Source organism: Microcebus murinus, chromosome 18, assembly GCF_040939455.1.
Source record: "Microcebus murinus isolate Inina chromosome 18, M.murinus_Inina_mat1.0, whole genome shotgun sequence".
Classification (NCBI taxonomy): Eukaryota; Metazoa; Chordata; class Mammalia; order Primates; family Cheirogaleidae; genus Microcebus; species Microcebus murinus.
Genome location: NC_134121.1, coordinates 57,592,642 through 57,608,039, shown reverse-complemented (window position 1 = coordinate 57,608,039; position 15,398 = coordinate 57,592,642). Strand labels below are relative to the sequence as shown.

The 15,398-nt window shown below is 42.1% G+C and overlaps 1 protein-coding gene and 1 non-coding gene across 2 annotated transcripts in view; both read left to right on the top strand.

Annotated features, from left to right (window-relative positions):
- The window catches only part of GRB2 (growth factor receptor bound protein 2), a 74,927-nt gene that overhangs the window by 43,504 nt on the left and 16,025 nt on the right, over positions 1-15,398 (top strand). The window lies entirely within an intron of this gene.
- LOC142862278 (U6 spliceosomal RNA) lies at positions 14,582-14,687 on the top strand. The gene has a single exon (XR_012913349.1). It is a non-coding gene; the product is annotated as a U6 spliceosomal RNA (small nuclear RNA).

The window sequence follows — 15,398 nt, the reverse complement described above, 5'->3', positions numbered from 1 at the left end:
AATAGTATTCAGATGCTTTTCTCAGAGCTACCTGCAGGTAGGTCCCTGGGCACTCATCATAAAGCAGTCTTTCCATTTTCAAGCCTCACCCACATCAGTAGTTTCTAGTGTGCTTGTATATTGCCTCAGTTTTAAACATGAACACATGACCAAGAAGCACCAGACATTTGAGAATGGAAAGCCATCAAAGGGTTTTAAGCTGAATGCCATGAGTTGAGCTTTAAAACAAACAGAAAGAACTCCATTTTTTTTTTTTTTTTTTTTTTTTTTTGAGACAGAGTCTCACTCTGTTGCCCAGGCTAGAGTGAGCGCCATGGCATCAGCCTAGCTCACAGCAACCTCAAACTCCTGGCTCAAGTGATCCTCCTGCCTCAGCCTCCCAAGTAGCTGGGACTACAGGCATGCGCCACCATGCCCGGCTAATTTTTTCTACATATATTAGTTGGCCAATTAATTTCTTTCTATTTATAGTAGAGACGGGGGTCTTGCTCTTGGCTCAGGCTGGTTTTGAACTCCTGACCTTGAGGGATCCACCCACCTCGGCCTCCCAGAGTGCTAGGATTACAAGCGTGAGCCACCATGCCCGGCCTTTTTTTTTTTTTTTTAAGGCTAGTCAAATGGAGCAGTGGGAGTGGAGAAGGAACAAGAACTCCATTTCTTTTCTTTTTTTTTTTTTTTTTTTTTTTTGAGACAGAGTCTTGCCTTGTTGCCCAGGCTAGAGTGAGTGCCGTGGTATCAGCCTAGCTCACAGCAACCTCAAACTCCTGGATTCAAGCGATCCTGCTGCCTCAGCCTCCCGAGTAGCTGGGACTACAGGCATGTGCCACCATGCCCGGCTAATTTTTTCTATATATATTAGTTGGCCAATTAATTTCTTTCTATTTATAGTAGAGACGGGGTCTCGCTCTTGCTCAGGCTGGTTTTGAACTCCTGACCTCGAGCAGTCCGTCCGCCTCGGCCTCCCAGAGTGCTAGGATTACAGGCATGAGCCACTGTGCCCAGCCAAGAACTCCATTTTTTGAGAGCAGTTTTAGATTTGCAGATGAGTTGTACAAAGAGTTTCCATATACCCCATATCCATCTTCCTCTGTTATTAAGTTTATTATAATTAATGAACTAATATCAATGTTATTAACTAAAATTAATACTTTATTCAGATTGCCTTAGTTTTTCCCTAATTTCCCTTTTCTGTTCTAAGATCCCATCGTGTCTCCTTAGATTCCTCTTAGCTATCACAGTTGTGGCTTACATTTTATTCCATTCCATTCCATTATTATATTTTTATTATTATTATTTTTGGTCTCTGTTGCGTGGGCTAGAGTGCAGTGGCATCATCATAGCTCACTGCCAGCTCAAACTCCTGGACTGAAGTGACCCTCCTGTCTCATCCTCCTGAGTACCTAGGAGTACAGGTGCATGACGCCATACTCAACCCCTGGAGCACATTAACCTTTAAAAGTTAGATACTAGAAGAAACTAGCCAAGGAGACCAAAGTAGAGTGGCAAGAAAACCTGAGAAATGATATGTCTTGGAAGCCAAGAAAGTGTTTCAAGGTGAAGGATGTGATCACTTCTGTTATGTGCTGCCCATAGGCCAAGTCATATGAGGCCAGGGTGTCGACCTTTGTATTTAGCAGTGGGAGCTCATTCATATACGCTTGAGTAGTTTCAATACAGTGGTGAGAGCAAAAGCATGCTTGGAGCAGTTTCAGAAAGGGTGGGTGGGCATATGGAAGGTAGCATGAGGAAACTTGCTGGGATTATGGGGAGGTTCCATCTCTACTGAATCATCTCAGTAGAGATGACTATGTAAATTTTAGAACTAATATTTAACTATAGTTAATAGTAAGTACACTAAGTATTTAGGGGAAAGTGTATTCATGCCTGCAAATTTGAAATACCTCAAAAATTAAGATGGATTACTAGAAGGATACAGGGATGTACAGATGGATAGATATGTGATAAAGCAAATATTGCTAATGGTATAATTTAGGTGGTGGATAACTGTATTTATTGTAAAATTGTGTTTTTTGTTTGTTTGTTTTTGAAACAGAGTCTCATTCTGTTGCCCTGAGTAGAGTGCAGTGGTGTCAGCCTAGTTCACAGCAACCTCAAACTCCTGGGCTCAAGCGATCCTCCTGCCTCAGCCTCCCAAGTAGCTGGGACTACAGGCATGCACCATCAAGCCCAGCTAATTTTTTTCTAGATATATTTTTAGTTGTCCAACTAATTTCTTTCTATTTTTAGTAGAGACGGGGTCTTGCTCTTGCTCAGACTGGTCTTGAACTCCTGAGTTCAAGGGATCCTCCCACCTCTGCTTCACAGAGTGCTAGGATTATAGGTGTGAGCCACCACACCTGACCCATTGTAAAATTCTTTTCACTTTGCTCTATGTTTGAAAGCTGTTATAATAAGATATTGAGGGTGGGAGAGAGAATGTGAGACAGAGTATAGACAACTGTTATGAGGACATTTGGAGGAAAGGGATGGAGAGACATGAGGCAATAGAGTCCAGAGAAGTCTGCTTTTACTCCCAAAAATGAAAAGAATGACAGCATTTTTATTTACTGATAGGAAAGATCCAGTGGAGACAGAAAAAAATCGATGATGTGGAAGATAGAAAGGAAAATAACTGGGTTAATGTCCTTGACCAGGCAACAAAAAGAGTCTAGGACTGATGTAGAATTTTGTTTTCTAGGAGCATGGCAGAAGTAAGGGTACAGGTGCAAGCAGTTATGTAGATTTGGTGGGAACTTTTTAAGAACTTGTTGCTTCTGTTTTTTTTAGTGAAATTGTAAATAAGATCATCTACTGGGAAGGGTGGGAGAGCTGTTGAGGCCTAAGGAGATGATATGCGTTAGTTGTCTAGAAAAGTGAGAGAGTGAGTGGACTAGGAAACTACAGCAAAAGCCCACTGAGATCTTCCAAAAGGACTGTTAGTCCATGCTGGGCTTGATGGCACATGTCTGTAGTCCCAGCTACTCAGGAAGCTGAGGTGGGAGGATCGCTTGAGCCCAGGAGTTTGAATCCAGCCTTGGCAAAATAGCAAGACCCTGTCTCTAAAAAAATTTTTCTTAAGAAAAAAACGGTTTCAGAAAGAGAATAGTGCAAAGAGAAGGAAGGACACTACTAAATTAAAAACAAAAATAAAGGAAAAAGATTAACTTTCCATAGCAGATGGATGTTAAGATAGGAAGAAACCACCAAGAACCCAGCATGGTGAATAAAAAAGATCCACACTCAGATACATTATTGTGAAATTTCAAAATGACAAGAAAAAAGAGAAGGTTCTAAAAGCATCTAGAAAAAAAGTAAACAGTTCCCTACAATGATAATGAAATGTTAAGCAGACTGCCAATAAACATTACTTGTACAACTCTGAATACCAGAAAATAATGTCTTCCAGATTCTGAGGGAAGATTGCTGTTCATCCTAGAATTCTGTTGAATTCTATACCCAGCCAAACTAGCATTCAAGTATAAACAGAATGAAGACATTTCCAGACACACAAAGACTCAAAGTGTTTTTCTCTTAAGCATTTTTCTTGGAAAGTTCTTAATGGTACACTAGTGTAAAAACCAAGAATGAGAAAGACATGAAATCTAGGAATAAGCACATCCAGCTGAGGAGAGTATTAGAAGAAAATCCCAGACTGATAGTCCAGTTGAAGAGGAAAATCTGAAGGAAAAGAGTATTATAGACATTTTTATACCATCCTTGGAAAGTTATAATAACTTAAAAGTATAACAAAGCCAGAAAAGGCTGGGTATGGTGGTTCACACCTGTAATCCTAGCACTTTGGGAGGCCAAGGTAGGAGGGTCACTTGAGGCCAGTAGTTGGACACCAGCCTAGGCAATAGTGAGACCCCAACTCTGCAACATTAGCTGGGCATGGTTGTGCATGCCTGTAGTCTTAACTACTCAGGAGGCTCAGGTAGGAGCATTGCTTAAGCCCAGGAATTTGAGTTTGCAGTGAGATGTGGTGATGCAACTGCACTCTAGCCCAGGCAACAGATTGAGACCCTGTCTCCCAAAAAAGCCCTAGAAAATACAGAAGGCCATCCAATAAAGGAAGTACAGTTGAAATTGCAGAATGTGCAACACAGGTTAGAACTGCATGGTTCCACTTTATGTGTGGGTTTTTGTCCAACCAAACACAGATAAAAAATATTCTATTTGCAGACTGTGAAACCCATGTGTAGGGAGGGCTGACTTTTCACATCTGCAAGTTCACAGTTTGGCCCTGCAGGACTTAAGTATGCACAGATTTGGGTTTACTCGGGGTCCTGGAGACCAGTCCACCATGTATACCAAGGGATAACTGTATAATATTTTTTAACTAGCTTAACTTTTCTGCTAGAGCTGTAGATTGTTAGCTTGATGATGAAAATTCAACTGGAGAAAACAGAATTTTGGTTCTAGTCAGTTCAGATAGCCTTAACCATTATACATAGACATTGACGACATTAAAACCCTTTTACTACATAGAGGGGGGACTAAAAAGGCCTAATGATACCATTCTGTACCTGCAAACAGTAATCATGTCTTAGTTGATCATATAAATGTCTGATCGCTTTTCTGATTTGGGAAACTACTTGTTATTGTGGGCAAGAGAAAGACTGCTTTATGCCTGATCACCCTTCCGTTTCAAAGCAGCATGGCGCAGATTCATAGAATGGTACACAAGTTTCTCCTTTAAATGCTACATGAACTCAGGAACTTGTTCTTGTGAGGAACTGCGGGTCTGACAAACCCTTTGTTTGCTCTAATGCATCCTATCATTTAGCCCTCTTAGTCCCTCTCTTCTCTGCAGGTTGTGACAGTTCTGTGGGACGAAAGTGCTGATTTTCCACATGGAGCATCGTGTAGGTGCTTAAAGAGAGAAAACTATAGGCGGAGCAAGGCTGGGCTTGTCTCCTTCTGATGTGCATGCAGAGAGCAGGGGCTGTGCCTGGCTGCCCTGCCCCCGGCCCTCACAACCTGAACCTGCTCCTCCAGAGCCCGCAGCTGCCTGAAGGAGGCCAGGACACGTGGTAATTACTAGACAGGCCTCCACTCCAGCAGCAAAAGGAGGGTAGTTAATTTAGCCTGTCTGTTAATAGCAGTTAACAGTTTGTCTCCAGTTCTGTTAAAGATGCATAGGAAAAGGTCGTTGTTACACCCTGAACTCTGATGCCCATTTTCTTAATGAAAGGGGTCTGTATTTGGGGGCCTGTAAGCCTGCTAATGTCACTCTTGGAAGTAGAGAAAGTATATGTGATAAGTGTATAGTATGTGTCAGCATGTACTAGTTAAAATGGAATATTTTCATAGATTCTGAAAGTTTTCTGTATATTATAGCTGTTTGAATTGGTTAAGAGAAGGAGTTTTGTTTAGCTCTTTTTAATTGTACAACAAGTAGAACATCACCTATGTTCTCAAAGAATGGGATTATTCTAAGTAAGGGATTATCCCTTTTATACATTTTCTTTCTCTGTTTATGGTAGAGAATAAACTGTCACTTTTAAATTATGTCACCTTGAAAAGCCTATGATATAGTATGGAATTTGATATCTGATCCTGTATGATATTATGTCCCAATTCCTGCAAAAGGACAGAGAGAGATCTTATGGGAGGAAGGGGTGAACTTTATTTAGACTCTTAAAATAACGTATGTGGGCTTTTCAGTGTTCATTTTAGACTCTCTTCAAAACAGAATTTCCCTGCTGTAGTCTAAATTCCCTTCTGCTCTCCCCCTAGCTTATTGCAGTAACCCCTTTGCCACCTGGTCTTCCTGCTGCTACCTTGTCCTCTCAGAGTTGTGTGCCACACACAAGCCAGAACCATCATCATAATGAGCAAATTCCCCAAATCCTTATTATACTTTTCTAATCCCTGCATGGTCCAGCCCAGTTCTCTGTCTCTGGCCTCCCCCAGACTCTGCCATACACCTTTCCTTTCCACCCAAGAATCTCTGCTCTCAGCCTTCTCTCTGCCTAGAATACTTCTTGCTCTCATTTATGTTCTCCATGCCCACCCCAAGCCTAGCTAAATCCTGCTTTACACTTGGAGTTTCCATTTACATGTTGCCACATGTGAGCTTTCCTTGACTCCCATCTCTGTGTGTGATTAGATCTCCCCACGTGTGCTTTCATACAGAGCACCCTGAACTCTTTCATTATAGAACTTATCACAACTGAACTTATAATGATCTTGCCTCCCACAGTCACTGACTCAAAATGACACTCGTGCGTGTTCATTATTTTTCCCCCCAAGAGACAGAGTCTATGTTGGACACTGCAGTTTTGAAATCCTGGGCTCAAGCGATCCTTTCACCTCAGCCTTCCAAGTAGCTGGAACTGCAGGTGTACACCACCATGCCTGGCAGCTCCCTCTGTCTTGATATACATCTTTGATTATTTCATTAGGATAGGATCCTGATCCTGAGAATGGCATTGTGGGGTTAGTAGATGTAAAAATTCCGACCTTTAATACATATGGCCAAATTGCTTTTCATCCGTATATCCTTTTATACTCTCACCAGTACCATGCCCATCACTGAGTATTAATTTATTTTCATCTTTGCCAGTGTGATCATCCATGGACAGGGCAGTGTCTCTCAAATGTCTGAGTTGTACAAATAGAAGGCTGGAATTTGAGCTCCTTGATCTAGTTATTCTAGGTAAATCCATGTGGCATCTTGTCCTTGAAGATTTCTGGGCTCTTGGGCTTCTCAGCCTTAGCAGGGTGGAGGAGGCAGTGGAAAGTAACTTGTCTGATTTGTTAGGCTGCAGTTTTTCTGCACTGGAGTGAAGTTGCCAGTGAGGTTACCTGTAAAAGATGACTCTGCTTGATTGAGCCACATCCAGTTGTCCAAAGTGTATGTAATTACCATTTGTCTTTTAAGCATGATAGCCCCATCGCAGGGGGGCAATGTATAGCCTGGCAGAGGTCAGCCAGCAGAGTGGGATTCAACAGCAGTGCCTCCCTCTTTTATTGCAACCCAATTAAAATATAAAAGGAAAGATTACTTTCTCACCTTACCCTCTAACCTGGTGTGAGTTTCCTCTACCTTTAGGTTCTTGCTCAATTCCTGAACTGCCTGAAGTTGTCTTTTTCCTAATTTTTCCAGATGTGAGTTAAACTTTCCACATTAGCCATGCAGCTAATTTGGAAGCATTTTGTGAATTCTGTATCCAACTCACAGTCAGTGATTTCCCCTATCTAACTTTTTACTTATTCCCTCTTTATTTATATACATTGCTCCCTTAGTTCATAAACACTTCTGAGGGCAGGGACCATGTCTTTCCTTCTTTTATAATCTCCACTGCAGCTTCCTAACACAATGCTGTCAGCGTAGTAGACACTTAAACATTAACTGAAGTGCAATTCAACGGGACAGCTACTGTAAATCATTAAGACAGTCCAGCAATGACCAGATTACAGATCTCAGGTTTTCATACCTTCACTCCCTTTCTCAGCTCTCCATAACATTTATTAATAGCAATAAACAGAATTATTTGAGTGCTTAAGAATGGTAGACCTCATAAAGTAAGGCTCTTTTATGGTTTTCTTCTGCTTAGTAGTTGGTAGAACATGGATACTTCCTGCATTCTGTTTGTCCCATAACAAATGTCAGTTTATATGATGAAATATCTCCTTAATGCGTTCCAAAGGACAAATACAACTGATTTAAGGATAATGTCAGTCAGGGTCTTAGTAGGGAACACATGACACACTTAAATCAATTAATTTGAGTAGGCTTTAATAAGGAGACTATTTGCAAGGTGTGGGTAGGATTTCTGTAGAAACCACAGGGGATGGTTCAGTGCCTAGAGCTGGTAACCAGGTTATCACCATGAGGCCTGAAGACAGTAGGGGCAGAGGGAGGGGGAAAGGACTGTGACCTTAAACTGAGGATCCAAAATGGTCCACTGGCACCCTCAGGGAGGGAGCTTAGTGAATGGGTGCCCGGACCTCAGCCTGCCTTCCTCTGATCTGCAGGCCTCCCTACTGGTTACCAGCAGTAGGACCAGAGCATGAGAAAGCCTGTGGCTGTGGTCCAGACAGATCCAGGGTGCAAAAAGACAGAGCAGGGAGTCATCCAGATCTGGAGAGACAGGTAGAAGATACTGGCATGGAATTGCCATCTGCCCATTTAAATTATGCTTTGTACTCATGGTGGATTTAAAAGAGAATTTGCCCAGAGACTTTATAGCAGTTTTTCTAAAGCACTTTTTAGGAGAAATCAGTGGCCAAGAGGGAGACCTCTGAGCAGTATCTGTTCACCAAGCTGTTTTGATTCTACCTCCAAAAATATCTCAAATCTGTCTCCCACCTACTGCACTGCCCCACACCAGGCCAAGCACTATCGTTTTACCTTGGGATACTGCAGTAGTGCCTGCCTGCGCCTCCCTGCAGTTCATTCTCACGGTACAGCCAGGTTTGAAAAATGCAAACCTGAATGCTGCTCTTCAGTGACTAACTTTCTCTGAGGTGGCTCTTGGGTCACAGAATGACTGTAAATCAATTGATCCTTTAGTTCACCTCTAGAATCAATAAGGTCTTAAGTGGAATTGAATAAACTGTCTGTTGTCATTAATTTGCAGGGCGAAAGGTTTGTTAGGAGCTCCTGTTCTCTGTTTCATGCTGAACCACTGGGAAGCAGGTAGACCTTAGGGAGCCGGTTTGCCTGTCAGCGTCCGAAACCATGAGTAACTGCTGCTCCTGCGTTGGGAGGGGGGAGGTTTTTTAAATTTTGTTTGTTTTTTGAAGAGAGGAATATAGAATTTCATGAAAGATTGAATGCCTTCTGTTAGTGAACAGGATGAAAAGGACAGTAGCTAAATACATATTGCTAAAGTAAAGAATTAGCTACAGTTTGAGATTGTTTTGGTTATTTCCAGTTAGAAAGTCTTGATACCATTAGTAAAGGTTTTACTTTTAAGCTTAAGGAAGCTTAATTAGTCTTTTAGTTAATAGCCAAGTGTGGGCCGGGCGTGGTGGCTCACGCCTGTAATCCTAGCACTCTGGGAGGCCGAGGTGGGCGGATTGCTCGAGGTCAGGAGTTCGAAACCAGCCTGAGCAAGAGCGAGACCCCATCTCTACTATAAATAGAAAGAAATTAACTGGCCAACTAATATATATGTATATAAAAAAAATTAGCCAGGCATAGTGGCGCATGCCTGTAGTCCCAGCTACTCGGGAGGCTGAGGCAGAAGGATTGCTTGAGCCCAGGAGTTTGAGGTTGCTGTGAGCTAGGCTGACGCCACGGCACTCACTATAGCCTGGGCAACAAGTGAGACTCTGTCTCAAAAAAAAAAAAAATAGCCAAGTGTGGCCAAGAGAACAATCCATTGATAGCAAGTTGGGAATGTGCCGTGTTCCTTTCACTCACAGTTTCATAGGCTGAGCAGAGCTAAAGATGGAGACAAGGAATATAACCTCATTCACACTTCATCTAGGATGTTTTCCTAATGTTCCCTATGCTGGAGTTAGGTCATCTTCGGTGTTTGGAACTTAGATGTTTTCTGTGGAATCGATACTTGCCATAGTACCCATAACTCCCTGCTCTCTGGGCATCCATCACACTGGCGCAACTGGCAGTTCACTAGACTGTCAGCTCCTGGGGGAGGATGTCCATTGTACCTTCATTTCACCTATCTCAGGGTTTGCTTGGCATTTCTGATTGCACAGTACTTGGCTAGTACAGGCCATCATATGATTGTTGAGTTTTTCAAATATACCAAATATTCTCTCGTGAAACTCTCTGATCTGTGTGTGTCTCTCCCTCTCCCTCCCTCCCCACCTCTCCCGTCCCCCACTTCTTTTTTTCCCGTCACTCCTACAGCTGAAATTCTAACATTCGGAGAGCATTCCAACCCCATCAAAGTAATAGGTCTACCACAAGTCACAAAATACAAAAGGCAGTTATTTTGAATGGACACTTTTTGTACCCCTTTAGTAGAAAGAGTTTATTTTGGGATACTGCCTATGCATTTAGGTTTCACTCCCTCCAGATTAATCTGAGTGGAGTAATATCCCATTAAATGTGAACTACCTTCTTGTTTTGTCAGAATATCTTTTTTTTTTTTCTTCTTCTTCTTCTTTTTCTTTTGAGACAGAGTCTCATTTTGTTGCCCAGGCTAGAGTGAGTGCCATAGTGTCAGCCTAGCTCACAGCAACCTCAAACTCCTGGGCTCAAGCAGTCCTTCTGCCTCAGCCTCCTGAGTGGCTGGGACTACAGGCATGTGCCACCATGCCCAGCTAATTTTTTCTATATATATTAGTTGGCCAATTAATTTCTTTTTTTATTTATAGTAGAGACGGGGTCTCGCTCTTGCTCAGGCTAGTTTCGAGCTCCTGACCTTGAACGATCCACCCGAGTCGGCCTCCTAGAGTGCTAGGATTACAGGCGTGAGCCACCGCGCCCGGCCATTGTCAGAATATCTTGAGCAGCCTTTTTTGAAACAGAGTCTTGCTCTGTTGCCTCGAGTAGAGTGTAGTGGCATCATCATAGCTCACTACAACATCAGACTCCGGGGCTGAAGTGATCCTCTTGTCTCAGCTTCCCAAGCAGCTGGGGCAACAGGTGTGCCCCATGACACCCAGCTAATTTTTTTGTTTTTACTATCGACTGGTCTTGCTCTTGCTCAGGCTGGTCTTAAACCCCTGAGCTCAAGCAATCCTCCCTCCTTGGCCTCCCAGAGTGCTAGGATTACGGGCATGAGCCACCATGCCCGGTCATGAGCAAGCCACCTGAAGGAATTCTTACATTTTGAAAAGTGCATGAGTAGTCCTGGACTCTTAATATAATCATTTTTCTCTCCACATCAACTTAGTTGCCATTCAATGGAAGAATCAAAAAGCCCAAGGTCTTCCAGACTATCTTTTATAAAAACTTTTCTGGAAGAGTTGTAGCTATAAAATTACCGCCCTGCAAAAGTCAGTCCCAAGTCAAACATTAGATGGAGTCAGAATCAGACACCTTCGTGTTTTCAGGAGTTGCCCCATCCAGGAGGGAGATTAGCAGGACACCTGTGGAGGAACAGCCACACCTCCTCTCTCCCTACTCCAGCGGAGGCATCACCTATTATCCCTTTCTCCCTATCATTCCGAAATTTCCATTCTCTACCCACCCACCCCCATGTCTCCACACTTATACCTTTTAATCTTGGAGAAAGGAGAATGTGCAGGTCGTCTTGTGGAAAAGATTTGGTCTAGCCCCTTCTGAGGTATTCCTTGCGGTAGGTAGTCTGGCAGGGTGCTTAAATTATAAGAAGACTAATTGCCTAATTCTATTAATATTACTTCTTTTATTTTGCCTCTCCTTCCTTGAGGCAGCAGACTCATGACAATCAGTCTACTTAAGAGGTTTTGATTTACCACCAAGGAAGGGATAATGTGTGGTGCTCTTTCGATTGTCCCTAGCCCTAGCTTGCTCTGGGATACCGAATGCATTACTTACAACAGAGCTCCCATATACGAGTCAGTTCCTCAAAATACACCAGACACCATTCTAAGAGCTGTAGAGAATACTGATGAGAAATGAATAGGGAGCCAGCTTCAAGGCACTTGCAGGTTAATTTGGGAGGGGGCCAAGGCATAGCAGCCCACAGTACAAAGTACACGGTAGTGATAGATGAGTTGTCATCTTTACAAGTAAAGCAGAGAGAATGGTGGCCATGGTGACTGTAAGCTCTGAACTGCATCGTGAAACATTTTATAGATAGGACAGTCAGCTGGGGAAAACGAGAGAAGTACAGTGAGTTGACTAGCTTGACTGAGCTGCAGGGTTCATTTCGGGTAGGAATGATGACAAGGGCAGAGAGTAGGTAATGGCCAAATTATGAAAACAGAAATACCAGAAGAAGGATAATTTGGACTTATAGAAGACTAAGAACAGAAAAACAATGGTGTTTGAACTCATTTGGGGCACTAAATAGATTGAGGTCAAACTAATTCAGCCTTAAGCCTTGATACGGGACATTTGGTGGGCCTTGGTCTTCTGACTTGCATGTGTTCCCCTTTCACACTGATCCCCACTGAGAGCAGCTGCTTAGAAAGGTGACAGTTCGGAAGAAAAACACTATTCCTGGGCTACAACTGGGTCATATTCAGATGGTAGTATAAAAGTGTTGAATGGGCCAGGTTGTAATCCTAGCACTTTAGGAGGCCAAGGTGGAAGGATCTCTTGAGGCCAGGAGGTCCAGACCAGCCTCAGCAAGAACAAGACCCTGTCTCTACAAAAAAATATAAAAATTAGCTGGGCATGGTAATGCGCACCTGTAGTCCCACCTGCTCAGGAGGTTGAGACAGGAGGATCGATTGAGCCCATGTGTTTGAGGTTGCAGTGAGCTATGATGATGCCACTGCACTCTAGCCCAGGTGATACAGTGAGACCCTATCACAAAAAAAGTGAATGATTTTTACTGTGGAAAATTGGGATTTTGGGGGGCTTTGTCTTCCCTCTCTGTTTTTCTTTTCCTTTTAAAATTTTTAAAAGATGCTAAGGTAGAACCTCTCACCATTCTGTCACTAGTGGTCAGAAGGTAGACTTGACCACCAGCTGCCCTTTGGATTCTTAGAGTTTGTTAAATAGATTCCTTTTTAAAAAGAAAATGACGGCCGGGCACGGTGGCTCATGCCTGTAATCCTAGCTCTCTGGGAGGCCGAGGTGGGCGGATTGCACGAGGTCAGGAGTGCAAAACCAGCCTGAGCAAGAGTGAGACCCTGTCTCTACTATAAATAGAAAGAAATTAATTGGCCAACTAATATATATAGAAAAAATTAGCCCGGCATGGTGGCGCATGCCTGTAGTCCCAGCTACTTGGGAGGCTGAGGCAGAAGGATTGCATGAGCCCAGGAGTTTGAGGTTGCTGTGAGCTAGGCTGACGCCATGCCACTCAGTCTAGCCTAGGCAACAAAGTGAGACTCTCTCAAAAAAAAAGAAAATGACATAGAAAATCAAAGATTTAGGACTCCTGGATCCCTAAAGAAATGAGACTTCTGGAAATATCAATTTCAAAGAGAACTTAAAATAGCATTCCATGGCACAGATATTATGCTCTTGTGGAAAGAGGCGATGGCATAAGGTAAAAGACCCTCTTGATTTGGTATCATTATGAATACTATTTAAATGAATAAGTTTCTTTTAATTATTTAATAAAATCATAGTTTAATATTTATATACAATTTTATAAATCTACCAAAATTAGGAGAGTTTTAAAACTTCATAAAATGCACCTTATTTCTTCTCAACTTTCTGTTTGTTAAGGGCCAAGTACATACCTGGCTGGGTAAAGATCCTTTCATGTGTTTTTACTGAACTGTGGCCTTAGTGTAGTTGTAGTCATTCAGGATGGACACTGGCCTACAAGGCGAACTTGAGAACTATTGCTCTCTGTGTATTCGGATAAGCAATTGAAGGTTTCTGTGGGACCAGGAGCTTTAATTATTGAACCACCTTTAAGTTATTCGTAATAGCTTGTCTGCATTGTGGGTGTTTTTCATGATTTGGCATACAGTGTAGCAAGCAGCATAGCCAAGATGTTTTTCATGTTGAACAAAAATGGTAGCAGATGGAAGTGGTAATTGTAAAGCACTTATTTAAAGTGTTAGTAATGAATCAGTGTAGCTTGAGACTGAGTCAATAACCCATACTAGGGGAATTTGGAGAACATTCTGATAGTTTCTAATAAAATATGTTAGCAGGCAACTGAAGAGAACTGAGTTTTCAGTGGCTCTCTCAGTACTATTACCCTAGCCCGGGCCCTGTATAATTCGTTCTTTAAGAGTTAAAATCTTTAGAAAGTGTATGCATGTGCTTGCACTCTTTTCTAGGAACTTGAAATTATATGGTAGGCGTCACTAGGATTCTCAAAATTTGTCTTCAAGTCATGGCAGTATTTCAGTATTGTCCTTTTGGGATTGGCTGATTGGCTGATGGATTAACACTCAGGGGTTGGACTGGTTTTACCTGGGCCTTTGATTAACTAAGGAAAACTTTACGGGCTTATGTTGAATTTCTCTAATGCAGGGAGCAGCTACAAATGGTATTTTGGATTTTTTATGTGTTAAAAGCTTAAATGTAATTGCTCCTATCTTTCATGCACAAATGCTCTTGTACAAATTGCTTCACAGATCAATAAAACTTTGAATAATTTTTCCCTGAAGAAATGTTGAACCCCCTACAAGCTGTTAGAATTGGAGCTTATGTTGAAAGGTTTGATGAGACCATAACTGTACAGCTTCTTCCTTTTTAAAAAAAAGCATGATGCCTATTTCTTAGTCATTTACAGATGACTGAATATGTTTAGGCCAGGAAATATCTCGAAATATCTCCATATTTCAAAATGCAACAGTTGGCTGGGCCAAGTGCAGTGGTGTTTACAACTAATTGATCACAACCATTTACAGATTTCTTTGTTCTTTCTCCACTCCTAATACTTCACCTGACTAGCCTAAAAAGAAAGAAAGAAGAAGGCAACAATCTGTAAACAAAATACTATTTTTCTAGAAGATGTCTTTTTTAATAATTTGTGTAGAAAATCAAGAGCAGTTCTCCTGTTATTGTTACAGTAGGGACAGGGAATAATAGAGCTTGCTTCAAGCAGCACATATACTAAAATTGGAACAGTACAGGGAAGATTAGCATGGCCCCTGCGCAAAGAAATTTAAAAAGGAGGACAGAGAAGGGAATTAGTGATTGTAGTTCTTGAACTCTGCATTTAAAATTGTTTTTTGAAGTAAATACAGAAGTCTCGTACATGTGTGTTTTCAGAATAAGATAAGAATCCTGCTCTTCTGTTAATATGTATACTCTTGGTGCCATTGAACAGTGTTGCATCAAAGAGATTTAATTTGGTCGGGCACAATGGCTCACATCTGTAATCCCGAGGCCAGGAGTTTGAGACCAGCCTGGGCAACATAGCAAGAGCCCCCCCCCCATCTCTTAAAAAAATTGTTTTTAATTACTTGGGTGTGGTGGCATGCGCCTGCAGTCCTAGCTACTCAGGAGATTGAGACAGGAGGATTACTTGAGCCCAGGAGTTCCAGGCTGCAGTGAGCTGTGATCATGCCACTGGACTCCAGCCTGGTCAACAGAATGAGACCTGCTTAAAAAAATAATGTAGGGATGGTAAAACTCAGTCCCCAGGATTGCCACATTTCATTAGATGTAGTGCTGGGACAAAGTAACTATTGTGAAGTAAGTTTGTGCACTTAGACAGTAGGAGTGTAACAGTATACTGTTTGCTATGCTGCCTATTGCATTTTGTCATTTAATTCCCTCAGTAAACCTGGGAGGTGGTGTTATTACCACTTTATACTTTAGGAAAACAAAATTTAGAGAGTGGTAGTTTGTCCATGGTCATTGTTCATCGTTGGTAAAGTTGGAATTTGAGCCCATGCGTTGGTTC